We start from the raw sequence: 26,682 nt of genomic DNA on the forward strand, positions 1-26,682 counted from the left end.
CAGACCCAATTCAAAACAAGGTCTGATGGAACTTGACCTGAACCCCGGCTTGAACCGACCTACCTACCTGCCCCTCTACAAGCAGCAATAGTTTTCACCAGTGTTATAAGTATCGTACCATATCATACGATACGGTATGATACATATCGTTACTATTATGTTTTTTGATATGATATACACTCGGATTGCAATACCTGTGTGTTGAAAGGAAAAGAGGGCTTCCAACAAAGTCCACCAAGTCACCAAAGTGGACACACAAAAAGAGCCACAAAAGGGCACACAAAATATAAAAATAATATTTTACTGATGTTCAAAATATGCAAGAAGCATTACATTGAGAGAAGTGGTTCACCCCTATTTATCTACATGGGAACACTATAGAGATGTTGGGGCTAGTCAGCTTCAACGTCGCTATTGACTATTCAACTTTAAGTTGACCAGTTCAAAAAGAACTAAAAAGAAAAGTAAAAGAAGTTAAACTATAGTTACAATAATATATATATATATATATATATATATATATATATATATATATATATATATATATATATATATATATATACAATTTAACACTCCCCTCAAACTTACGATTGGACAACTGAAAGTTTGCCTAAGAGAAAGTGAAATCTAAGAGCAACGAGAGGTTTGGTGAAGAAATCCGACAACTGGTATTTTGATGTAACATCGATAGTGCCATATAGATACTTCTCTCGTACATAGTGACAGTCCATCTCAATATGTTTGGTATACATGAAAGGTCCGATTGTTGGTAATGTAGATAGAACTTTTGTTGTCACAACACATTTGTGAGGCTCCTTTTAATCTGAACTTCCATATCGACCAACAATCTTCTTAGCCCGACCACCTCCATAGTGGTTGTAGCCATGACTCGGTATTCAACTTCAATCAAAGAGAGGGAGACCTTCTGTTGCTTCTTACACTGTCATCAGATCAATGATTCACCTAAGAAAACACAAAAATCCAGGATTGAGTGTTTGTTATTGGGATCACCTCCTTAGTCAACATCAATATAAACCAAGGTTGTATGTTCGTATCGTTACCTGTATCGGTCGAATCCAAAATAAGGTGCAAACCATTTAATAAAAAAATCATAATTTTTTAATAAATTTTTTAAAAGAATTCTAAACAAATTGTAAAAAAGCATAGCGGCATTCAAGTGTGTGCTTTATCTCATTCATGTTGCCGATGTCCTCAAGCATGAGATTTATATAATGGGAAGCACGTGGGGTCCAAAAGAATGACCCATAATTTTTTGTTAATTCTTTACCTGCTGCCTTATAATTTGCTGCATTATCAGTAATAGATTGAACAATATTTTGATGTTGAATATCTTCCACAACCTAATCAAATACTCTAAGCAATAATATGTTGTCTTGGGCATATTAGACAGATCAATTGACTTCAAAAACATAGTTTCTTTGAGGCAATAGACAAAAAAATTTATCAAGCTCCTTGACTTTCTATTTGTCCACCCATTTGCCATGATGCTACACCAAGTTTCTCTATATGATTGCCTCATCTCATAACAATATGCCTTCACTTCATTCACATTAGTATCTAAAATTTTTTCTCTCAAAGTATGATACAAAGGCATTTTATATTCAGGCCTGATACTGGTTATGACATTTGCCATGTCCTGAAAATGAAAAGAATTTGCTGCATTAAAAGGAATGCATGCATCATAGAACTATCTCCCAATCACAACATTCTTCTGCTCGACTAAATGTTGAGTCGTAGCAGTATCAATGTCGGGTTACGCTCCAGGGGCAGTTATAGGAGGGAAAAAGCTTATAATAGAGCTTCTAGCTCCGCCTTTTCTCGAAGAACTCTCTTTTACTCTTTTTTTTGTGCCCACGGCACTACTACTAGTACTAACCACACATTTTCCCTTCGCTATAGAAATTCCTACTTTTGATGCTATGCTAGGGGCTGTAGGTATTAAGACTGTATCATAAACTGGATCGGGTTTTCCAGTATGGGTCGGGTTCTCCAATGTAACTTGTAAGTTTATGTCTGGGTATGGATCCAAATACTTGGTCCAACCCAGTTATTGTTTTGTAAATGTATATATAAACATAAAGTAGGGCACGACTTCATTATTGAAGTCCCCTTTTGCTGCCGCAGCTCTCTCTCTCTCTCTCTCACGCCTCATTCTCACGTTCAAGCAAGATCGAGTGGGCCATTCTAACATGGTATCAGAGCAGGCTTCTGCACAGTGAATCGACTCCGAAGGGCGTGTCTAGCAAGATCGACACTGCAGGTGCTGTTCCGTCTAGGGCTATCCAGCGAGATCAACGTCCCAGGTGTTTCTTCTTCCAGGTTCTTCAATCTACCTCTTCTATTTTCTATTTCTGTCTGCATCCTCTTTCTGCCTTCATCCAGATTTTCCCCCTCTGTTTAGTCGTCGTTCCTCTTTTTGTTTGTTTTCTTCCAATCTATCGATAGATTGGACCCTGCGTGACTGCTGTCCTTTTTTATCTATCTTTTCTTCCTTTTGTTTATCACGTCTGATTTGGATCAGACTGTCGAACCCAAAGGCTATTTGAAATCCGAATCTGCCCAAACGTGGGTTCTGATATCAGATTTGGTTTTAAGTTGAAAACAGCCATCAACTGATTAGGTTCATATATTGTGCTTTGATTGTTGCATCTATTTCATTCTAGTCTGAAATCAAGATCAGATCTAATCCAAAGATCAGATCTGTTTTCTTAGTTGCTGCTGTTCCTTCATCTGTCACGGTTAGATCTGAGTTCACTCCAGATCTGAAGCGAATCTGATTTTTATTTCTTCTCGATCCAATTTCACTCCTTTATTCTTGATTTCTGGTTATTCCTTCAAGGTCTAAAATACCTATTCATTTATTCTTGATTTAATCTGGTCTGAATTTATTTTAGATCTAAAGTCATTCCTTAAGTGTTTGTCAGCAGTCAACAACTTTATAGTTCAGTTTTCATGGATTCTGTTACCCTGCCATCTAGTTTTCTAGGACAACTTATCTCAGACAAACTGAATAACAATAACTATTTAACCTGGAAAAGGCAAATACTGCCTTTCATTAAGAGCCTCGATCTCTATGGACACCTAGATGAAACGATCTCTGCACCATCAGAATTTATTGTGCAGGAAATTGTGGACGATAAGGGAGAGACTTCTAACAAGTTGATTCAAAATCTTGAATTCACCACTTGGAGAAAACGAGATCAAGCTGTTGTAGCCTACATTACCTCTACTCTTTCGCGAGAGGTTCTTGTAGGTATTCCAGATGAGTGCTCAGCAATGGAGCTGTGGGAACAACTTGCGAAGACCTATTCTCAAATCTCAGAGGCAAGAATTATGCATTTGAAGAGGGAGTTTCAACTCCTAAAGAAAGAAAGCATGACTGTTACAGAGTATATGAACAAGGTGAAGATCATCACAGATCAATTGGCTATGGTGAGCTGTGTGATTTCTGATAAGGACAAAGTTCAACAAGCGCTAAACGGGCTTGGATCAGATTATCATATGTTGGTAACATCTCTCTTGTGTCTTCCTTCACTTCCTAACTTTGAGGATCTTCGGGCAAAATTACTACAATATGAAATTTCTGTTAAAGGAGAAGATGTAGGCAACAATTCAGGAAGCCAAGAAGTATTGTTTACAGGGACAAATTCGGGAAGAGGACGTGGCCACTTTCAAGGAGGACATGGACAGATAAGAAATAATCAAGGGGGGCGTGGATTGTTGCCCACGCCTAGCATGCCGTCAGGTAGTTTTTCGGGAAATCACAATTTCAAAAATGTTCCAACTTGCTATTTGTGCAACAAAAAGGGACATATCAAGGCAAATTGTTGGCACAACCCGCAAAACAAAGGGAAAATGAATGTCACAGGATCGTCAAGCAAGGGAAAAGCTGGAGGAACTCAATGGGATGAAGACAATGTCAAGAGTCTTTTAATATCAGCTTTGTCAGGATTGAATTTCAAACAGGGTGATCAGGGAACTTGGTATATTGATTCTGGAGCTGCAGCCCACGTGACAGGTGATATTGGTAAGATTTTGAAACCTATCCCTTATCATGGAAATGCAAGTATTAAAACTGGAGATGGAGCTCTCCATCCAATAACTTACACTGGAAACGTGAATATTCCTCTTTCCGATGGTTCCCTAAAATTGTCCAATGTTTTTCATTCCCCTAATATTGTCAAAAATATCATTTCTATTTCTAAATTGGTTGATGACATTCATTCTTGCGTCAAATTTAGTCCTTCTTCTGTCTGTATCAAGGATCCACTCACGAAGAAGACGCTCGTTGAGGGAGAGCGAAAGGGAAATATGTATATCCTCAAAGAGACTTCTTCACTTGTTCGCAGAGCTGGATCGAAATCGTCAATTGGTCAACCATTCAAATTAAATTCATCTAAGGATTGTTTGAGTTTGTCTTCGTACAATAAGCCAAATATTTGGCATTGTCGTTTGGGTCATTGTAATAATTCTTCTCTTGAGAAACTTGTGTCAAGTGGTCTTATTTCAAGATCAAGTCCGCATAATAAGGTTGATGGTTTTCTTTGTTCTAGTTGTCAGTTGTGTAAGAGTCATGTACTTCCCTTCAATTCAATAAATGAAAGAGCTTCCTTTCCTTTTGAACTTATTCATTCTGATGTTTGGGGACCTGCTCCACAACCCCCTTTGTCTGGTAGTCGCTACTATGTCACATTCATTGATAGTTTTTCCAGATATACTTGGATTTATTTTATGAAATACAAGTCTGAGGTATTCAAATTCTTTCGTTTATTTCATGCTCTTGTTGTCAATCAATTCTTGACAAGTATTCAACAATTCCAGTGTGACGGAGGGGGAGAGTATCTATCAAAGGAATTTACTGAATTTCTTCAAAACAACGGGATAAGGCGTAGAATATCTTGCCCACACACACCACAACAAAATGGGGTCGCGGAAAGAAAACATCGTCATATTGTTGAAAGTGCCCTAAGTATGCTGCATGACACTCATATTCCTTTAAGTCTTTGGACAGAAGCTTTCCACTCTGCGGTTTATGTAATAAATCGTTTACCGATGAAAATGTTGAATAATTTGACTCCTTATTTCGTGTTGTTTGGTACCCAACCTCAATACAGTCAACTACGAGTGTTTAGATGTGTATGCTATGTTCACATTGACAGTTCCCAACGTAATAAATTTCAGGATAAAGCTTGTAGATGCAGGTTTGTTGGGTACGCTGAAGAGTATAAAGGATATCGATGCTATGATCCAGACACTCGACGCATTAAAATCTCACGAAACGTTGTCTTTGATGAGAACAATGTTCAGATCTCGAACAAAGAAGCAAGGGTTACTAAGGAGGAAGAAAGCTATCAGCCGTGGCTAGCGAATGAATTATTTGATCAGCTAGAAATGGATAACTCTGCTCCATGTCACACAGTAATAGATGAGTGTGAGCCCATGGAAACCAATGCAGAACCTAGTGGGAACGTGTTGACAGTTGCTCAGGGATCTACTGTGCCTCCCATCGCAGAAGAAACCTTGACATCAGGTACTGCTCGTCCAGATGGCAGAAGATTCAAAGGGGCAGTGTATGTCAGAAGAAGGGACACACCCCACATAACTGAGCATGTCAGACGTTCGAAAAGGATCAGACACCCTATTGAAAGATGGGTAAGCTATGAGAATTTTTCTACAGAAATGCAGTTATTCGTTGCACAGGTTGAAAAACAAGAAGAACCCATCGATTTCTCCCAAGCCTCCTTGTCATCAAAATGGGCAGATGCTATGAATGAAGAAATGGGAGCCTTGCATGAATGCAGGACCTGGGAAATAGTTCCTAGGCCTCCGGATAAGAATGTTGTAGGGTCTAAGTGGGTATATAAAATTAAGTACAAACCTGACGGATCCATTGAAAGATATAAGGCAAGACTAGTCGCTAAAGGCTTCACACAAGCATATGGAGAAGACTATGACGAGACCTTTAGTCCAGTTGTAAAAATGGGAACCATTCGACTTGTGTTATCCTTGGCGGTTCAGCATGGATGGTCTCTAAGTCAACTTGATGTTAAAAATGCATTCTTACATGGCGATCTGAAGGAGGAAGTTTACATGGAGCAGCCTCTTGGTTATGCAGAAAACAATCCTGAGACACATGTTTGCAGATTGCGACGAGCCATTTATGGACTAAAACAAGCATCTCGGTCATGGTTTGACAGTTTCTCCATTGAAGTACAGCGATTTGGATTTGTCCGTTCTCAACTTGATCATTCATTGTTCATTTTTCGAGAACATCAGGTCAACACCTTACTTCTCATATATGTAGATGACATTATTATTACAGGAAGTTCTTGCAAGCATATAGAGGCTACAAAGATCCTATTGAATCAGAAGTTCAAGATGAAGGACCTGGGTGTCCTACGATATTTCTTGGGGGTTGAAGTGGATCGACAAAATACTAGCCTCTTGTTGACCCAACACAAGTACGCTCTGGATCTTCTGGAGAAGTCAAGAATGAAGAACTGCAAGCCATTGAATACTCTTAGCGTGTTAAACCATAAACTCAGTGCTCAAGATGGGGAGATCTATGAGGACCCGAAATATTATCGTCGCTTAGTTGGGATGCTTCAATATCTTACTTTTACGAGGCCGGATATTGTATATGCAGTGAATCAAGTCTCTCAGTTCATGCACGATCCACGTACAGAACACATGAATGCAGTTAAAAGAATTCTTCGGTACTTGAAGGGTACTCTTGGAGATGGGCTTGTTTATCGTCAATCAAAGGCAAAAGGAGAACATAGACCACTAGAAGTGTATGCAGATGCAGATTGGGCAGGAGATCCAGACGATAGAAAGTCAGTCTCTGGGTATTGTGTGTATGTTGATGAAAACTTAATAGCATGGAGTAGTCGGAAGCAACGTGCTGTTGCGCGTTCAAGTACAGAAGCTGAGTACCGATCCATGGCCTCTGCCACTGCCGAAGTTACATGGTTAAGACATTTATTAACAGAGATAGGAGAAAAAGTGAAGGTTGCGAATCTGTTTTGCGATAATCAAAGTGCCATTCAAATTGCTTTCAATCCTATCCATCATGGTCGAACGAAACACATAGAGATCGATCAACACTTTGTCCGACAGAAGGTAGAGGACAAAGAAGTTATTCCAGTCTATGTACCAACAGAAGATCAAGTTGCTGATCTACTTACCAAAGGACTTACGAGTGCACGGTTTTGGTATCTCAAAGGCAAGTTGTCCATGGTACAGGACCATGCACAACTTGAGGGAGGGTATTAAGACTGTATCATAAACTGGATCGGGTTTTCCAGTATGGGTCGGGTTCTCCAATGTAACTTGTAAGTTTATGTCTGGGTATGGATCCAAATACTTGGTCCAACCCAGTTACTGTTTTGTAAATGTATATATAAACATAAAGTAGGGCACGACTTCATTATTGAAGTCCCCTTTTGCTGCCGCAGCTCTCTCTCTCTCTCTCACGCCTCATTCTCACGTTCAAGCAAGATCGAGTGGGCCATTCTAACAGTAGGATCCGTAGTAGGGAGCTCATCTTCGTCCTCCCAGGGCTGTGCATACCCCATTTCTACTTCACTCATATTTTTTTTGTTTTTTTTATCTCAGACCAGTAAGTAATTACTGGCATTGCCATTTGATGACATCCAACAAATTCCTTGACGTAAAGGTCACAACATTTAGATGTGTCTCAGCTAAATGGTGCTTCAACTGAGGGATAACACTCGAAATAACAGTATGACAATAGTTGCACTCGATTTTCAATCGGTTTTCACTAATGACTCGAGTGCCCCATTTCCATGCTGGATCATTTGATGCCATCTTCTCCCAAAGAAGCTCAATAAGAAGCAAAGAATTGGGTTTTTTTACCTTAACCCACTTTTTCGAGTGAAAAAATGGTTAAAATGCACTCTTAACAAAGCGCAAAATCCCTCTCCTTTCTCCACAGATCGACTTCGAAATCGCTCTCACGAGTCCTAGGGTGTGTGAATACCTCTCTAATGGTTTCTACACAAATGAGGTAGTCAACCCTCAAGAGGTCTTTAAAACCCAAAACAAAAAATTACGATTTAGCCCTTTTTAATGTGCGTAAAGTATGTATCGTACGATACATCCCATATCATATGATACAGTATGAGACGGGCTTGTATCATACAATATGATATGCACTCGTATCGTGATACCAGTGCATATTGTATTGATTTTTTGTATAGTAACAATATATATTGAATCGTATCATACGATACGTACAACCTTGTTATAAGCAATTAAATATAATGTGGAAGGAGCAAATAAGAAAATGCCTCGATAAATAGAAGTCTTAATATATTTAATAATACGCAACACAACTTTGGGAACAAAAGTAGGAGTATGCTGAAATTGGCTGATTGTGTGAACTACATGCATTATATCAGGTCTCGTAATTGAAAGATAAGAAAGTGCTCTGATAAGCTGTTTGTATGGAGTCAAATTTTCAAGTGGTTCTCCGTCAACAATTTTCATCTTAGCATTGACAACCTCATGAGTGTTAGCCTTCTTATCATCTGAGATTCCATACTTGAAAACAATATATAGAACAAATTTAGACTGAGTTAATAGATAACCTCTAGGAGAATAAGCAACTTCAATTCCAAGAAAATATTAAAAAAAACCCAAATCAGTCATTTAAAAATGCTTCTTGAGGAGTTTCTTAATGTTTTCAATTCCCTATTTGTCTCCTTCGGTGATTATCCTGTTGTTCACATACAGGAGATGAATAATAATACCTGCGTCATAAATTTTAACAAACAATGACGAGTCAGTCAAATAAGATTGAAATCCAATATCAAGCATAACTTGACTAAACCTGTCATACCAAGCTTTTGATGCTTGTTTAAGATTATAAAGGATTTTATCCAAACAAAAATCTTTTCCTTTAAGAATAGTTACCCCAGGTGGTGCTTCCATATTAACTTCTTCAACCAAATTTTCATTAAAAAATGCATTCTTAACGTCCATTTGATATATAGGTCATCTTCTAATAGAAACTAGGGCTACTAAGGTTCTAACTGTGGTCATCCTACCAACTGGAGCAAATGTTTCTTCATAATGTATGCCATATTCTTGAGAGTATCCTTTGGCAACTAATCTGACTTTGTATCTTTCAAGAGTTCCGTTATGCCGGGTTTTCACCTTATATACCCATCTACAACTTATAGGTTTATTTATTTGAGGAATGTCTTGAATAATTCATGTATTGGCTCTTTCTAAAACTTCTAGCTCTATCCTCATGGCTTCTACTCATTCAGATTTTTCTTTTGCTTGAGCATAGGTCCAGGGTTCTATATAGGAATGTATTAATGCAATGTAGGCTTGATACTTAGGTGAAAAAGAATCAGAAGACACAAATTTCCTAGGGGGTTTTAAGATTCTAGATGACCTTCTAGTTTGTAGTTTGGACTGATTTTCAATATCAAAATATCTTTCAAGTGCACATGGATGTTTAGAATCACTATGCCTATAATACTATATACAATTTTGATCCTTACAAGATTGCTCTTCTCTAATCTCATAATCATGAGAATGTTATTCACTTACCACATCATTTCTAAGCTCATGACATTTATCAAGATCAAAATCACAATCATCATATTTTGGAATTAAATCCAACAAAAAGGAATACCCAGTTATTTCCTTAGACTTTTCAAATTCAAAGAATATTTCATTTTCTAAGGACACATTTTTTGAAACATATAGTCAATGTTATTAAAAACGCGCCTCAAGGTGCAAAAAGCGTGCCTCGCTTCAAGGCGAGGGCCTTTGTGCCTTGAGGCGCATGCATGAAACGTAAAAGCATCGAGGCGTATGCCTCATACGCCTTGAGGCGTATGCCTCGTGGTGAGGCGCGCACGCCTCATGTTGGTCAAATGAGGGTTTTGACCCTCATTTGACCAAAATTAAAATGTTACCCCCGACCCTAATGAGGGTCGGGGGCCCTAATTTGTCTATCGCAATCCCCCTCTCTCTCGTCTCTCGCAGCCTCTCTCTCTCTCGTCTCTCATAGTCTCTCCCTCTCTCTCTCTCATCTCTCACAGTCTCTCCTTTTCTCTCTCGTCTCTCGCATCCCCTCTCTCTCACAGTCTCTCACCTCTCTTCTCAGTCTCTCCCACCTCTCTATCTCGTCTCTCGCTGTCCCTCTCTCTCGTCTCTCCCTTCTCGACCTCCTCCTCGCTGGCAACCCTTGCCAGACCACAGGTAACCCCGACCCCCTTCATTCTTTTTCCTTCGTGTCTGCCTCCCTCTCTTCAATCAGGCATAGGCACGACCCCTGTCGTGCGATTTATTCCGGCAGGTAGGGCCCTTGGCCCCTGCCGATTGTGGTCCCTGTCAGGTAGTGGCTAAGGCCCCTGCCATTTATTGTTTCCGTTGTTTTAAGCAAGGCAAGGGCCAAGCCCCTGCCATATATTATTTCCGTCAGGCAGGGGCCTGTTAGAAATGGTATCCCACCTTCAACACAAGAGAAAGAGAAGCACAACGGGAGAGAGATATCAATGGCTGCAGAAAACCCACTCAATTTGGGTTTGTTGTATTCTCTATTAGATATACACACATATACTTTTATTAGGGTACAAAAACACCCTTTACACAAAGTAAGGAATTTACAACATGCCATTAATGAGCATGTGTTTAAATATAACTAAAAGAGATTGGGTCTGGATCAGTCGTGATAATCTTTTCACCCTCCCTCAAGTTGTACATGGTTTTGAACCATGAACAACTTGCCTTTTAACATCCAAGATCTGTCCTTGATAAGTCTTTTTGTAAACAAGTCAGCAACTTGATCAACAGTCCGAATGTATTCTGGTTCAATTTCCTTCTCTTTGACCTTCTGTCTTACAAAATGCTGATCAATTTCAATATGCTTGGCACGACTATGGTAGATGGGATTGAATGACATGTTGATAGCACTTTGATTGTCACACAAGAGAATGCTTTTAGAAATCGATTCTCCTACTTCTGCCAATAGGTGTCTGATCCATGTCACTTCGGCTGTAGCAGCTGCCATTGATCTGTATTCAACTTCTGTGCTCGACCTGACAATGGCCTTTTGTTTTCTATTGCTCCAGGAGACAAGATTTAAGCTAATGAAAACACAATATCCTGAGACTGATCTACACTCATCTGGATCTCCTGCCCAATCTGCATTTGTGTAAGTAAGAAGTTCATGCATGTGATGGTCATGCATACTCTTTCTGTACAGAAGACAATCGCCAATAGTTCCCTTTAAATATCGAAGAATGCGTTTAACAACTTCCATATGTCCAATATGTGGTTCATGCATGAACTGAGATACCTGATTGACCGAATAGACAATGTCAGTTCGAGTGAAGGTAAGATACTGAAGCATTCTGACTACCCTACGATATCCTGTAGGGTCCTCATATAAATATCCATCTTGGGAACTAAGTTTCTGATGAAGTACACTTTGTGTGCTTAGAGGCTTGCAATCTGTCATACCTGCCTTGCTAAGAACATCAACAATGTACTTATGTTGAGTAAGTGTCATACCTTCAGGAGTCCTATCAACTTCTACTCCAAGAAAGTATTGCAGTTTACCAAGATCTTTTATCTTAAATCTATGGTTCAAAAGTTTTTTGACCTGTTTAATATGTTCATTAGAGTTACCTGTAATGATAATTGAAAAAGGATCCGGATCCGATCCGATCCACGTATACTTACTTTGACTGTCGGGTCTGGATACACCAGACCCGGATCCATACCTATGTGTTGTAACATTATAAAACACACTATTTAGGTCACGATTCGAGATGAAAAAAAATCGTAACAGTCAAAAGCTTTGGGTTTTCTCTTCGTCTCTCTCTTCCTCCCTCTCTCTCTTTTCTCTACAGGTAAAAAAAACTTTCATGGTATCAAAGCATAGATCCGGCTAAGGCTGATAAGGATTCCGGCAAAAGCGAAGTTTGGAAAATCGAGTTTAAGGATTCCGGCAAGAGCAAAGTTCGAAAAATCAAGGTTTTTTTGTCTCCCTCTCCCTTTTCTTCTGTTTCTCTCCATTTCCTCCCCTCTTTGCTCATTCATTCCCTTTTTTGAAAATCCATTTCCATACCTCTTGACCAAATCCTCCACCCCCTCACATATTGTTCGAACTGCTCCCTGTCCAAGCTCCACAGCCTTCAACAACATCTCCTCGGTCAGAAAATCACAGTAGCCCTTTTTTGAAATCTCCTGTGTACCCACACCTCACGTGGGTTTCTTTTCTTTGAGAAACCGTGATCCACGTGAACTCTATTCACGTGGGTTTCACGTTTGGTGAATCTGCGATTCACGTGCACCATTTTTACGTGAACACAGACTGTGGGTGACAGTGTTTCACGAATCTTTCCCTATTTTTTTTCTTTTACCTAATCTCCTCTAAGTCTGTCTTTGCATATTCGTCTATTTTTTTTTATGTTTCTTTACTGCTATGCCGTGAATCTTATTCCTTGAGTATCTATATCTATTCTTGTCAAAAAAAGGGGGGGGGGTTTCTTTCAACGTGTGAAGGCATTCTTCATCACAGAAACTGATTTTCCTGAATCCGACAGCCTGCGATTCTCCAAAAAAAAAGAGAGGAAGAAAACGGGCTGAACTTTTTGCGAACACTCTGGTTGACATTCTTACTGTTTTTCATTCTCAAATGGATCCTTACCTCTCTCAATCAAATCTTTCTTCAAGCTTTCTCAACCAACTCGTTTCTGAAAAGTTGAATACCTCAAATTTCTTGATTTGGAAGAGACAAATTATTCCTTTTATAAGGAGTGAAGGTCTCTTAGGTCACATGGATGGAACCACTCTCGTTCCACCAGAATTTGTCCCGAGAGAAGAGAAAGATGATCAAGGGGTGAGTTCGATCGTGTATGTCAAAAATGTAGAATTTCTCAATTGGGAAAGGAAAGATCAATCAGTTGTCGCATACATCACCTCAACCCTGTCTCAAGAAGTTCTAGTTACCATTCCCGACAATTGTACAGCGCTACAACTCTGGTTGCGACTGGTTCAGACATACTCGCAGGTTTCTCAAGCAAGGATGGTTTTCCTAAAAAGGGAGTTTCAGTTGTTAAGAAAAGAATCCATGACCATCATGAAATATTTAAACAAGATAAAGACCATCACAGATCAGCTTGCAGTTATAGGATGTGCCGTAAGCGACAATGACATGGTGCAACAAACTCTGAGTGGATTGGGATCTGACTACAATATGATAGTCACTTCACTATTGTGTCTCCCTACTCTTCCTTCCTTCGATGCATTACGAGCGAAATTGATTCAGTATGAAATGACTCTGAAAGGATTCTCTGAAGAAACTCACATCCACACAAATTCTCAAGAAGTTTTTGCCACAGGAGTGACTTATGGTAGAGGACGAGGACGAGGAGGACAAGGGCGAAGTGGATACGGGGGGCGTGGTCTGCTCCCCACTCCAAATATGTCTGCTCATGCACAGGGATCAAGATCCATTCCCACTTGCTTCTTTTGTAACAAAAAGAGGCATATCAAGGCGAATTGTTGGCACAATCCAGAGAATAAAGGAAAGGGTCCACAGACAGAAACGAAAAGAAAGTTCACCAATACCAGAGATAGTGGAGAGATCAAAGATCTACTAATATTTGCCTTATCAGAGTTGAAATTGAAGCAGAATGATGAAGGCACTTGGTTTGTGGACTCAAGAGCAGCGACTCATGTGACAGGTGATGCAAGTAAGATTTCTAATCCTATTCCTTATTTTGGAAAAAGTAAGATTGTTACTGGAGATAGATCCCACCATCCTGTTTTTCATGTTGGAAAAACTGTCATTCCTATGTCACATTCCACTCTTACTCTCTCTGACGTTCTTCATGCTCCTGACATTAAGAAAAACATTGTTTCTGTCTCCAAGCTTATTGATGATAATAATGCTTCAGTTGAATTTACTCCCTTCTCTGTGCAGGTCAAGGACCTACGCACGAGGGAAACATTCGCTGAAGGAAAAAGACGAGGCAATATGTATGTCTTTGAAGAAGCTCCATGTCATGCTATCCGCCCTGCTCACCTGAATTCGAAGCCTTCGTTAGAGTCGTGTCCGTCCTTCTTCCGCTAATGTTTTTAGTATTTTTGAATGTAATAAGTCATTCTTATGGCATAGTCGGTTAGGACATTGTGGGAGTCATTTTATTGAGAAACTTGTCTCTAATAATCTCATTCCAAAAGAAAGTCTTAATGGGAATGAGAGCAGTCTTAAGTGTTCCAGTTGTCTTTCATGTAAGAGTCATGTATTGCCTTTCCATTTCATTAATAAGAGAGCTTCAAAACCTTTTGAGATTATTTGTTCTGATGTATGGGGACCCGCCCCAATTGTCTCTGGATCTGGGAGCAGATACTATCTAATCTTTGTTGATAGTTGTTCTCGATACACTTGGATATATTTCATAAAGAATAAGTCGGAAGTCTTCAAAATTTTCTTTCCTTGGTCAAAAATCAATTTTCTGAGTCCATTCAATTTTTCCAATGTGATGGAGGTGGGGAATTCTCATCCCGTGATTTTGTTTCTTTTCTTCGAAATAATGGAATAGGAAGAAGGGTGTCCTGCCCCCATACTCCTCAACAAAATGGGATTGCTGAACGAAAACATAGACATATTGTTGAAAGTGCCATGAGTATGCTTCATGACAGCAATCTTCCTATCAACCTATGGACAAAAGCCTTTCATTCTGCCATGCATGTGATAAATAGACTGCCCATGGTTGTTCTGAAAAATAAGTCTCCTTATCACTGTCTTTTTGGAGTCCATCCTAGTTATCATGATTTGCGTGTTTTTGGTTGTGTTTGCTATGTGCATATTGATCAGTCTCTGAGAAACAAGTTTCAGGACAAAGCCCAGAAATGTAGGTTTGTAGGATATGCAGATGACTACAAAGGATATAGGTGTTATGATCTCACCAACAAACGTACAGAATCTCAAGAAATGTTGTCTTTGATGAACAAAACTTTGATGACGAAGCTGATGCAACGAATATGCCAACTGAAGTTTACTATCCTTGGTTGAGTTCAGAACTTTTTGTTAACTCGAATAAAGCATGCTCCTCATATTGCGTGCAGCAAGAAGAAGAGAGTTTTGAAGACACTGGGATGTCGAGATCACAGAATACAACAGAAGTACCAGGCAGATACAAAGGCATTGTCTACTCTAGACAGAGACCGACAGAATCAAGCCATTCAGATTATGTCTCAGACGGCAATCCGACTACTTCTCATACTCTTGAGGTCAGAAAATCAAACCGCATACGACATCCCATTGACAGGTGGGTTAGCTATAACAATTTCTCATTGGATCTTCAACTCTTCTTAACTGCTCTCAATAAGGAAGATGAGCCCATCATGTACTACCAGGCAGCCACTTCTACCAAGTGGGTAGAAGTCATGGATGATGAAATGCAAGCCTTGCATGAATGTGGAACCTGTGAAGTTGTTCCCAGACCACCTGACAAAAATGTTGTCGGATGTAAATGGGTCTACAAAATAAAGTACAAGCCAGATGAAACCATTGAACGATACAAGGCACGACTTGTGGCAAAAGGATTCACTCAAGAAGCAGGGCAAGACTATGATGAGACCTTCAGTCCGGTTGTAAGAATGGGAATAATCCGAATTATTACTTCACTGGCTGTTGAACATGGATAGAAGTTGAGTCAGCTTGATGTAAAAAATGCATTCTTACATGGGGATTTAAAGGAGGAAGTATACATGGAGCAACCCCTTGGGTATCAAGAACAAAATTGTAAAACTCATGTGTGCAGGTTAAAAAGAGCTATCTATGGTCTAAAGCAAGCATCTCGCTCATGGTTTGATAGCTTCTCGCTAGAGATTCAGAAACATGGATTTTCACGTTTCATGCTGGACCACTCATTATTTATTTTTAGAAGTCAGACTGTGAACACTCTGTTATTAATTTATGTCGATGATATTGTCATCACAGGAAACTCTGCGACACATCCAAGAAGTAAAAGACTTACTAGGACAGAGGTTCAAAATGAAAGATCTTGGAGTTCTACGTTATTTTCTTGGTGTAGAAGTTGATAACCAGGCTCATGGCTTGACACTCACTCAGCACAAGTACACCGTAGACGTTCTCAGCAAGGCAGGCATGCAAGACTGCAAACCTCTGGGAACTCTGAGTGTGCTTCATCAAAAACTTAGCGCTCAGGATGAAGATCTGTATGATGACCCCATCAGGTATCGAAGCATAATAGGAATGTTACAGTACCTCACATTCACCAGACCTGATATTGTTTATTCAGTCAATCAAGTGTCTCAATTTATGCATGCGTCATGTACTGGACATATGGAAGCAGTCAAGAGGATCCTTAGATATCTGAAAGGGACTATTGGGGATGTATTGATATATTCACCACAGTCATATGGCAAAGATGAGCACGAACTCACTGTATATTGTGATGCAGACTGGGCAGGAGATCCTGTTGAACGAAGATCTACATCAGGATATTGCGTCTTCATTGGAAAAAATTTAGTCTCTTGGAGCAGCAGAAAACAAAAGGCCATCGCTAGATCAAGCACTGAGGCTGAGTATAGATCTATGGCTGCTGCTACTACCGAAGTCACATAGATCAGGCATCTACTAACTGAAGTAGGAGAAAAGATTTCTCACACTACTTTGCTATGTGACAACCAAAGTGCAATCAACATGTCATTCAATCCAGTACATCACAGTCGTGCCAAGCATATTGAGATCGACCAACACTTTGTGAGACAGAAGGTTGAAGAAAAAGAGATTGAGCCTGAGTTCATCAATACTGAAAGACAAGTTGCAGATCTATTTACCAAAGGGTTAACAAAGGATCATTTTTGGATGCTTAAAGGCAAGTTGTTCATGGTACAAAACCATGATCAACTTGAGGGGGGTGAAAAAGGATCCGGATCCGATCCGATCCACGTATACTTATGCATTGTAACTCACTTTGACTGTCGGGTCTGGATACACCAGACCCGGATCCATACCTATGTGTTGTAACATTATAAAACACACTATTTAGGTCACGATTCGAGATGAAAAAAAAATCGTAACAGTCGAAAGCTTTGGGTTTTCTCTTCGTCTCTTTCTCCCTCCCTCTCTCTCTTTTCTCTACAGGTAAAAAAACTTTCAATAATGTCATCAATATATATCAATAACAGGGTAACTATATCTTTGCATTTGAATATGAAAAGGGAATGGTCAAGAAGAGACCGACTAAAACCATATTTTCCTGCTTCAAGAGAGAAACTATCAAACCAAGATCGAGATGCCTGTTTCAGACCATATATGGCTCTCTTTAATTTGCACACGTATTCTTTGGAGTTCCCTTCAGCATACCCAGTGGGTTGCTCGATATATACTTCCTCCTTCAGAGTTCCATGGAGAAAAGCATTTTTTACATCCAGTTGACTAAGAGTCCATTGGTGCTCAATAGCCAATGACAATATAATGCGGATAGTACCCATTCTCACGATTGGACTGAAGGTCTCATCATAGTCTTGTCCGGGCTCCTGTGTGAAGCCTTTGGCAACCAGTTGAGCCTTGTATCGCTCGATAATACCATCCGGCTTATACTTTATCTTATACACCCACTTTGAATCAACCATATTTCGATTGTGTGGTCTGGGAACTATATCCCAAGTGCCACACTCATGAAGAGCCTCCATTTCTTCGTTCGTAGCTTCAATCCATCTTTTAGAATTTACTGCTTGATAAAACGTGGTGGGTTGATCTTCTTTGCCCAAGGCAGTTAAGAAAAGTTGAAAATCTATTGTGAAGTTCTCATAACTAACCCACCTATCAATAGGATGCCGAGTTCGGGTAGACCTTCTGTGTACAGGTGATTGAATGAAAGCAGAAGGAGAATTCAGCTCCTGATTAGGGTTGGGGAAGATCTCCTTCTCATGTCGAGAGTAAACAATGCCTTTATACCTTTCGAGAGCCAATGATGATTCAGAGATCACACTTTCCTGAGTTCTTTGCACAGCAGTAGACGCGTTTGCCTCATCTCTTTGATTACAGTCTGTAGAGCAAACACCGTCAATACTAGAAAAGAGATCTGAGTTCAACCAAGGGTGGTAAGTTTTAATTTCAGGAGTGTGTCTACATTATAACCAAAATTGGATTCGTCAAACACAACATTTCTGGATATCTTGATGCGTTTGCTCACGGGATCATAGCATCTATATCTTTTGTAATCATCAGCATATCCCACAAATCTGCACTGTAAGGCTTTACCCTGAAACTTGTGTCACATTGAACTGTCAACATGAACATAACATACACACCCAAATATACACAAATCGTGATAATTTGGATGCACACCATGCAAAGAAAAATGAGGTGATTTGTTTTCCAAGATATTCATGGGCAATCGATTTATGACATAGACTGCTGTATGAAAGGCCTCTGCCCACAAGGTAACATGAAGATTACTATCATGCATCATGCTCATTGCACTTTCAACAATATGGCGATGCTTCCGTTCAGCAATCCCATTCTGTTGAGATCTATGAGGGCAAAACACCTGCCTACTTATTCCATTTGTCCGGAGGAAATTAACAAAGTCATTTGAAGAGAACTCACCCCCTCCATCACATTGGAAACACGTAATATTCTCAGAGAATTTATTTTGAACAAAGGTATGAAAATTCTGAAACAATTTGAAGGTTTCAGATTTAGTTTTCATGAAGAAGATCCATGTATATCGAGAATAGCTATCAACAAAAATGAGATAATATCTAGTGCCAGACATGGAAGGAACTGGAGCGGGACCCCAAACATCAGAACATATAATTTCAAATGGTCTTGAAGCTCTTTTATTAATGGAATAAAATGAGAGAACATGACTCTTACATTGAAGACAACTGAAACATTTTTTATTATCGACACTTAAATTCAAACTTGACTTTGGAATATGACTGCTTGAAACAAGCTTATCAATAAAACAACTACTACAATGACCCAGACGACCATGCCAAAGATTCGGCTCAATACATTCAGAAAGATTAAAAACACTATTAGGAGAAGCTGAAGATGATGATGTGGGCTTCAAGATGGAATCAACAGGTTGAACATGAGAGAAAGGATTCTCTTGAAACACGTACACATTTTCTTGCCGTTTTCTTCAACGAACATTTTCCTCGTGTGAAGGTCCTTAACATGAACAGAAAAAGGGGTAAACTCGACTGAAGCATTAATGTCATCGACAAGTTTAGCGACCAAAACAATATTTTTCTTGATATTAGGAGCATGAATGACATTTGAAAGAGCAAGAGAAGAGTTGGACATAGGAATTACAGAATTTCCAATGTGCGAAATATGGTGATGAGACCCATTTCCAGTGATAGTACTTATTTCTACCAACATAAGGAGCAAGATTTAGGAGCTTACCAGCATCACCGGCAACATGAGTGGTTGCATCAGAATCAACATACCAAGTATCGTGATCATTTTGTTTGATGTTCAATTCAACCAAGGCAGGTAACAACTCCTTGACTTCCCCAGTATTCTTCAATGTATCTGGTCCCTTTCTTGTCTCCAGTTGTTTCCCTCGATTTTGCAGGTTATACCAGCAATTTGCTTTGATGTGCCCCATTTTGTTGCAGAGAAAGCAGGTAGGTATCGTCCTTTGCCTTTGCAGGTTAGGAGACATACTGGGAGTAGGTAAAATTCCACGGGCTCCTTGTCCATTCTTCTCTTGACCTCTCTTTTCTCGATATTCACACCTGCCACATCCTCGACCATAAGTAACACCTGTAGCAAGGACCTCATATGCTCTAATGGGACTGTGAATACCTTCAGAGAATCCCTTCAAGGTCATCTCATATTATAAGAGCTTAGCACGAAGGTTTTCAAAAGTAGGTAAGTCTGACAAACACAACAAAGAAGTAACCATCATGTGATAATCGGGTCCCATCCCGCTCAAAGTCTGTTGCACCATATCTTTGTCATTGACTGCGATGGCCAACTGATCTGTGATAGTCTTCATTTTTGTTTAAGTACTCCATGATCGTCGTGGAGTCCTTCCTCAACATTTGAAACTCTTTCTTTAAAAATAAAATTCTAGCTTGAGAAACTTGAGAATATGTCTGAACAAGATGATGCCATAACTGCATAGCTGAGCAGTCATCTGGGATTGCCACAAGCACCTCCTGTGACAGAGTAGAAGTGATGTAGGCAACCAAAGCCTGATCTCGCTTCATCCAGGATACATACTCTGGATTTCTAACAAATGTAATTGAAGTTTCACCCTCTCCATTCTTGCCTTCTTGTGATAAGAACTCTGGATGGACAGGAACAGAGCCATCCAGATGTCCAAAAAGATCCTGACACCTTATGAATGAGATGATTTGTCTCTTCCAGGTTAAAAAGTTGGAATTGTTTAGTTTCTCGGACACAAGCTGACTGAGAAAGTTGGAAGATAGGCCAGAGTGAGAAGAAGGGAATGAGCCGAGACAGAAAACAAAATATGCAGTGAGAAAGAAAAGAAACTGCTCTAAAGGAAATATGGATCAATTAGTAAGAAGGCACGTTAATATGAAAATAGCGTGTTTTATCTAATCGTATTTTCTTTCTAAAAGGGAAAATTCCAAAGTTAAGAGGTAGACAGAATGATATTAATCAATCAAGGAAGTACATCGAACGTTAATTATGAGGAAAGATAAGGAACGGGTTTGACGTGATTTCAAACTTTGAAATCATGCAAACATGAATTCAGATTTGTGGGGTTAAAAAAGAAAAAAATATTTTATGGGTGAAATCAGAAAAGCATATGCTGTATGAAGAAAGGAATAGAGAAAGAGGAAACAAACAGGATAAGAAGAAATCGTTGGATTGGGAAGAAAGGAAGAGACGATGAGAATCAAGAGAAAAATACCTTTAGAGAATAACAAGGAGGTTGGACACAATCTTCAAGGGATCTGTTGCTCTGATACCATGTTAGAAATGGTATCCCACCTTCAACACAAGAGAAAGAGAAGCATAGAGGGAGAGAGATATCGATGGCTGCAGAAAACCCACTCAATTTGGGTTTGCTGCATTCTCTATTAGATATACACACGTACACTTTTATTAGGGTACAAAAACACCCTTTACACAAAGTATGGAATTTACAACATGCCATTAATGAGCATGGAATTTACATGCCAGACCCAATAATTTATTGTTTCCCATTCGATGATTCAGTCAGGCAGGGGCCGAGGCCCCTGCCATTCGATGATTCAGGCAGGCAGTGGTCGAGGCCTGTGCCGTTTGAAGTTCCGTCAGGCAGGGGCTGAGGCCCGATGAAGGCCTGTGCCGTTTGAAGTTCCGTCAGGTAGGGGCTTGGCCCCTGCCATTCAATATTAAGTCAGGCAGGGACACTCTATTTTTCTCTACATTAAGTCAGGTATGGTTTCTTTACTTTCTCAGTTGACTTAAAAAAAGAAAGAAAGAAAACTAAGATGCATTTTCTAATTATGACATGATGTTTTTAATGCATCATTATAGGTTATTGTGAGGGTGAAGACATGTACATTCTCACTGACTTCGTGTGTTTGTGTTTCCATTAGTTTTCAATTTATATATATTGATTCTTATTGAATATGAATCTAATTTTTTGTGTTAATATATATTTTGTTATATGTATTTTTGCAATTGAACAATGGGAAAAGATGTACGATGGGATCATGGAGTTAAAGTTCCAAATCCCACTAAAGATCCCAAACTCGTAGGACATGTAATTTGCAATTATTATCATAAACAGACTACAGAAGACATTTATAGGTTAAAACATCACTTAGCTGACACAAAACATGGTGTAAGCATGTGCGAAGCGGTTCCACCTGATGTGAAAAGATTTTTTCAGAATCATCTAAAGGATCAGAAGCAAAATAAACAAGAGGAAGAACAAAACAAGTTGGATATTGGGAAAAGTGTTATTTTGGATCATCAACAGGCGATAATGTGAATAAAGAAACCAGTGAATCATGTAGTGATGCAAAACAAACATAAGTGGTCCTATGAACCTCTTTGTGAATAAAAAAGCATGACAAACCACAATAAACATTGCTTTCAAAAGGGAAGAAAGAAAAAATGTATGTCGTGCCATTGGTAGATTTTTTTATGCAAATGCGTTATCATTTAATCTTTGCAAGAGTCCATATTTTGGTGCAATGGTAAAAGCTATTGCAGATTATGGGCGAGGGTTCAAACCGCCTTCTTATCACGAGATTAGAACGTGGGGACGAGGTAGATTGTACTCACAAAATTTTAAAAGAGTTAAAAAAGGAACGACCAAAGGTTGGTTACAGCATTATGGTAGATGGTTAGACATATGGAAAAAAAAGAAACTTAATTAATTTTCTTGTGAACAACTCATCAGGGACAATATTTTTGAAGTCCGTTGACATCAGCGACATGGAAAAAACTGGTGCAAATTTGTGTAAGTTGTTTGAAGAAGTTAAAGAAGTTAAAGAAGTTGGTGAAAATAATGTAGTACAATTCATTACAGATAATGCACCAAATTATGTGGCAATTGAGAATATATTAACAGCAGGAAAAACATGTTTTTGGACACTATGTGCAGCGCATTGCTTGGATCTTATGTTAGAAGATATTAAAAAAATATCAATTTTTAAAAATACAGTGGAAAAGGCAAAAACAATTACACGATACATTTATAGTCATGCATGGGTATTAAATTTAATGAGAAAGTTCACAAAGAAGAAAGAACTTCTACGTCCAGCCGTCACTTGTTTTGCCATAACATATCTCACACTTTATAGTATTGGATGTTATAAGAAAGTGTTAAAGTCGATGTTCTTGTTTTCAAATTTTAGATCATCTAATTACTATAAGAAATCTAATGCTAAGAACATTTCTTATATTGTTCTTAATGATCATAAGTTTTGGTCGCCATATCATATGCAATTAAAGCTACACTTCCTCTTGTGAAAGTGTTGCGATTAGTTGATGCAGATGAACCTGCTATGGGATTTTTGTATGAGGCAATTGATAGAGCAAATGAGAAAATTGCTTCAAACCTTGACAAAGTTGAAAGAAAATATAAACCTATTTGGGATATCATTGATAGACGATGGGACTTGCAACTTCATAAGCCTTTGCATGCAACTGCCTATTATTTAAATTCATATTTTCATTATGCTGACAAGTTCAACCCGGATGGAGAAGTTATAAGTGGTTTCTATGATTGTGTTGAAAAATTGGTTTCTGATGTAAATATTTGGTTGAAAATTACAACACAAATCGATGCATTTAAAAAGGCAAAGGGGTTGTTTGGTAGAGAGGCAGCTGTTACAACAAGAAAATTAAAAAGTCCTGGTAAGTTTGCAATTATGTTGTTATTTGTTAATAATTTTTTATGTTTTTGTTAATTATGACATTCTTAATGTTTTTATCAAATTTTTATTGTTTTATTTGAATGCAGCTGTCTGGTGGAGTTCATTTGGCACGAAAATCCTAAGTTGATGAATTTTGTAATTAGAATACTAAGTTTGACGTGCAGTGCATCAGGCTGTGAGAGGAATTAAAGTACTTTCTCATTGGTTTGTGACTTTGTATTTTATTTTTGAAATACATTTTTATAAGTTTAATTATCTTATAATTGATTATTAATGAATTGAAATTATAGGTGCATACAAAACGAAGGAATAAACTTGAACAAGAGAAGATGAATGCATTGGTTTTTGTAATGTACAATATGAAATTAAGAGAGAAATATGAGGAAGAGGGCTACCAAAGACCCTATATGTCTAGATTATATAGACTTAGACGATGAATGAATTGTGGAGAAGGAAGATCCAGTGTTGCCTAGTGATCCCAATTGGTTGGAGGATTCATGGTTGGATCCGAACTTTGACATAAATGCCATTAAGCATGTGCCTATTGAAAGAGTCATTTCACCTCATGATTAACAAAGTGGTTCTAGGCAAGCCAAGTCTTCAAGAGATCGAGGTAAAACTATATTCCTTTTACCTTGTTATGAATATAAATGTATTTTTTTAATTACATCAGATAAGTATTTAATACATGATTTTTTATTGAAGGAAAAAAAAGCAAAAGAAGTTACCGAGGACGTGGAGGAAGAAAGTGCAGATGATGAAGAGTCAGAGAATGAAGATGAAGGAAAACCTATTTATATGGATTCCTTAGATGATAACATTGAAGTCTTAAATATTGATGATGACGAGACACAAAAATAGCCTAGGCCCTAATTCATATGACCATTTATAAAACCTATTTATATGGATTCCTTAGATGATAACATTGAAGTCTTAAATATTGATGATGACGAGACACAAAAATAGCCTAGGCCCTAATTCATATGACCATTTATATGTTAGTGTTAATATGCATTTTGTTGTTAATGTTAATTTTTTATTGAATGAATGCTCATATTTTATTTATTAGATACTTACATAGATCAAGTTGTTGCATTAATGTTACTTTTACGTGTTAATCTCATATTTTTTCGTACTTATTTGAAATTTTTTATTTCTTGTTGGTTGTTGCTTCATTAATAAAGCATTTCTTATTTATTTATAATTTTAGATAATTTGTATAATTTTTATAATTTTTTAAGTTTTAATTTTTTTTTAGGCTTACGCTTTGCGCCTCGAGGCTTATGCCTCGCCTCAAATTTTGGTGGAGCGCCTCACTACGCCTCAACACTTTTACAACACTGCATATAGTTTTTTATTTCTAAAATCAAAACATCTATAGCCTTTTTGGTTATTTGCATAACCCAAAAAAACACAAGAAATAACACGGGGAAAAAGTTTATCATTTATGTTAGTAAAGACAAAACATTTACAACTAAAAAATCTCAATCTAGAGTAATCAGTGATTAATTTAAAAAGTTTTTCAATCGGTGACACATTTTGCAAAGAGGAGGATGGCATTTTGTTGATGAGATAAACATCAATCAACGTAGCTTCAACCCAAAATCTTTTGGTACTTGGTTTGCTATAAGCAAGGTTCTTATTGTTTCTATAATATGCCTATGCTTCATTTTGGCCAAACCATTTGCTGTGGAGTGTACGAACAAGATTTTTTATGTGTGATGCCATTCAGGTTTAGGTAATCTTTAAATTCTTAAAAAAATATCATTTTTAAATTTTTTTGTGACCAAATTATGGAAATATTTGAAAGAGTAAGAAAACTTCAAATTTATGTTAAGAAAATAGATCCAAGTATGCGTAGAAAAATTATCAACAAAAATTTACATAGTAAGCAAATCCACTTTTAAATGTCACAAGCATTGGGCCCGGCCCCAAACATCTAAATGTATTAACTCAAGCAATCTAAAAGAAACAAAAATTCTTTCTTAAAATGGCAATTTCTTCATTTTGCCAAGAATATAATCTTTAGTTTTTAGAATTACAAATTTTTTCAAAGTTGAAAAATACTGATTTTTAAATGCATTAAGATGACCAAGCCTTTTATGCCACAAATCTAAATCTAATTTCTGAACATTACAACAAAAAATATTCTTAGGTATTTTCAAAAAATTCATGTAGTATAAACCTCCTTTATGTCCCACAATCAGCTTCTCAGACTGGCAATCCTGCACAACAACCATTAGAGGAGAATAAAACATTACATCTATGGTCAAACATTTGAAAAACAAACAAAAGATTTAAATTTAATTTAGGAAATATCTAATTTTTAGAATAGATTTTTTTTTGAACTTTGAGAAATATTTTTGAAATTTTTTGTGTTTTATCTTAAAAAATGTTCTATCAGCAATAAACACATTTAACCCACTTGAGTTATGACATTCAAATAAAATATCACCATTTTGTGTCATATAAAATGATGTACCCGAATCAATAAGCCAACAAGATTTACTGGAGTCAGAGAAGGAAGAAACAACAACTCTAGTTGACGAAGACACTCATTTTAGGAGAGGTTGAAGAGCCTCTACTAGTTGAGTAAAGGACATGTTTTTAATAGATGAATCTTGTGTGGTTTTAACATCATTTGACTCTTGTGGAGGGCCAATCAAGGTGACCTTCTTCTCACATGTCCTTTTTAACTTAGGATACTATATTTTGATGTGACCCAGTTCATGGCAATAATGACAAATACTTTTTTTCTTCTCATACTCATTGTCTTGTTTTTCATAATACTCATTGTTTTGCTACAAATCTGAATATAATTTTTGAACATTACAAGAAAAATTATTATCGGGTATTTTCAAAACAATCCATGCCTCCTCTATGGCAAAAGATTTGAATTTAATTTATGAACATATCTAATGTTTGGAATAATTTTTTTTGAATCGAGAAACATTTTTGAAATTTTTTATTCCTTTTATCTTAAGAAATGTTCCATCGGCAGAAAACACATTTGACCCGCTTGAGTTATGACATTCTAATAAAATATCACAATTTGGTGTCAATGTCATATGAAACGAGACACCTGAGTCAAGAAGCCAAAGATATTTACTGGGATCAGAGAAGGATGGAACAATGACTCCAGTTGATGAAGATGCTCATTTGAGGAGAGGTTGAAGAGCCTCCACTATGTGAGTCAAGGACATGTTTCCAATAGATGAATCTTGTGTGGTTCTAACATCATTTGACACTTGTAGAGGGCCAACC

General features: G+C 38.0%; 1 protein-coding gene across 3 annotated transcripts in view; it reads left to right on the forward strand.

Moving 5' to 3' along the window:
• LOC149812870 (protease Do-like 9) overlaps positions 1-26,682 on the forward strand; it is a 62,535-nt gene that overhangs the window by 29,570 nt on the left and 6,283 nt on the right. The window lies entirely within an intron of this gene.

The sequence above is a fragment of the Nuphar pumila genome, chromosome 16 (assembly GCF_984573655.1).
Source record: "Nuphar pumila chromosome 16, dmNupPumi1.hap1.1, whole genome shotgun sequence".
Taxonomy (NCBI): domain Eukaryota; kingdom Viridiplantae; phylum Streptophyta; class Magnoliopsida; order Nymphaeales; family Nymphaeaceae; genus Nuphar; species Nuphar pumila.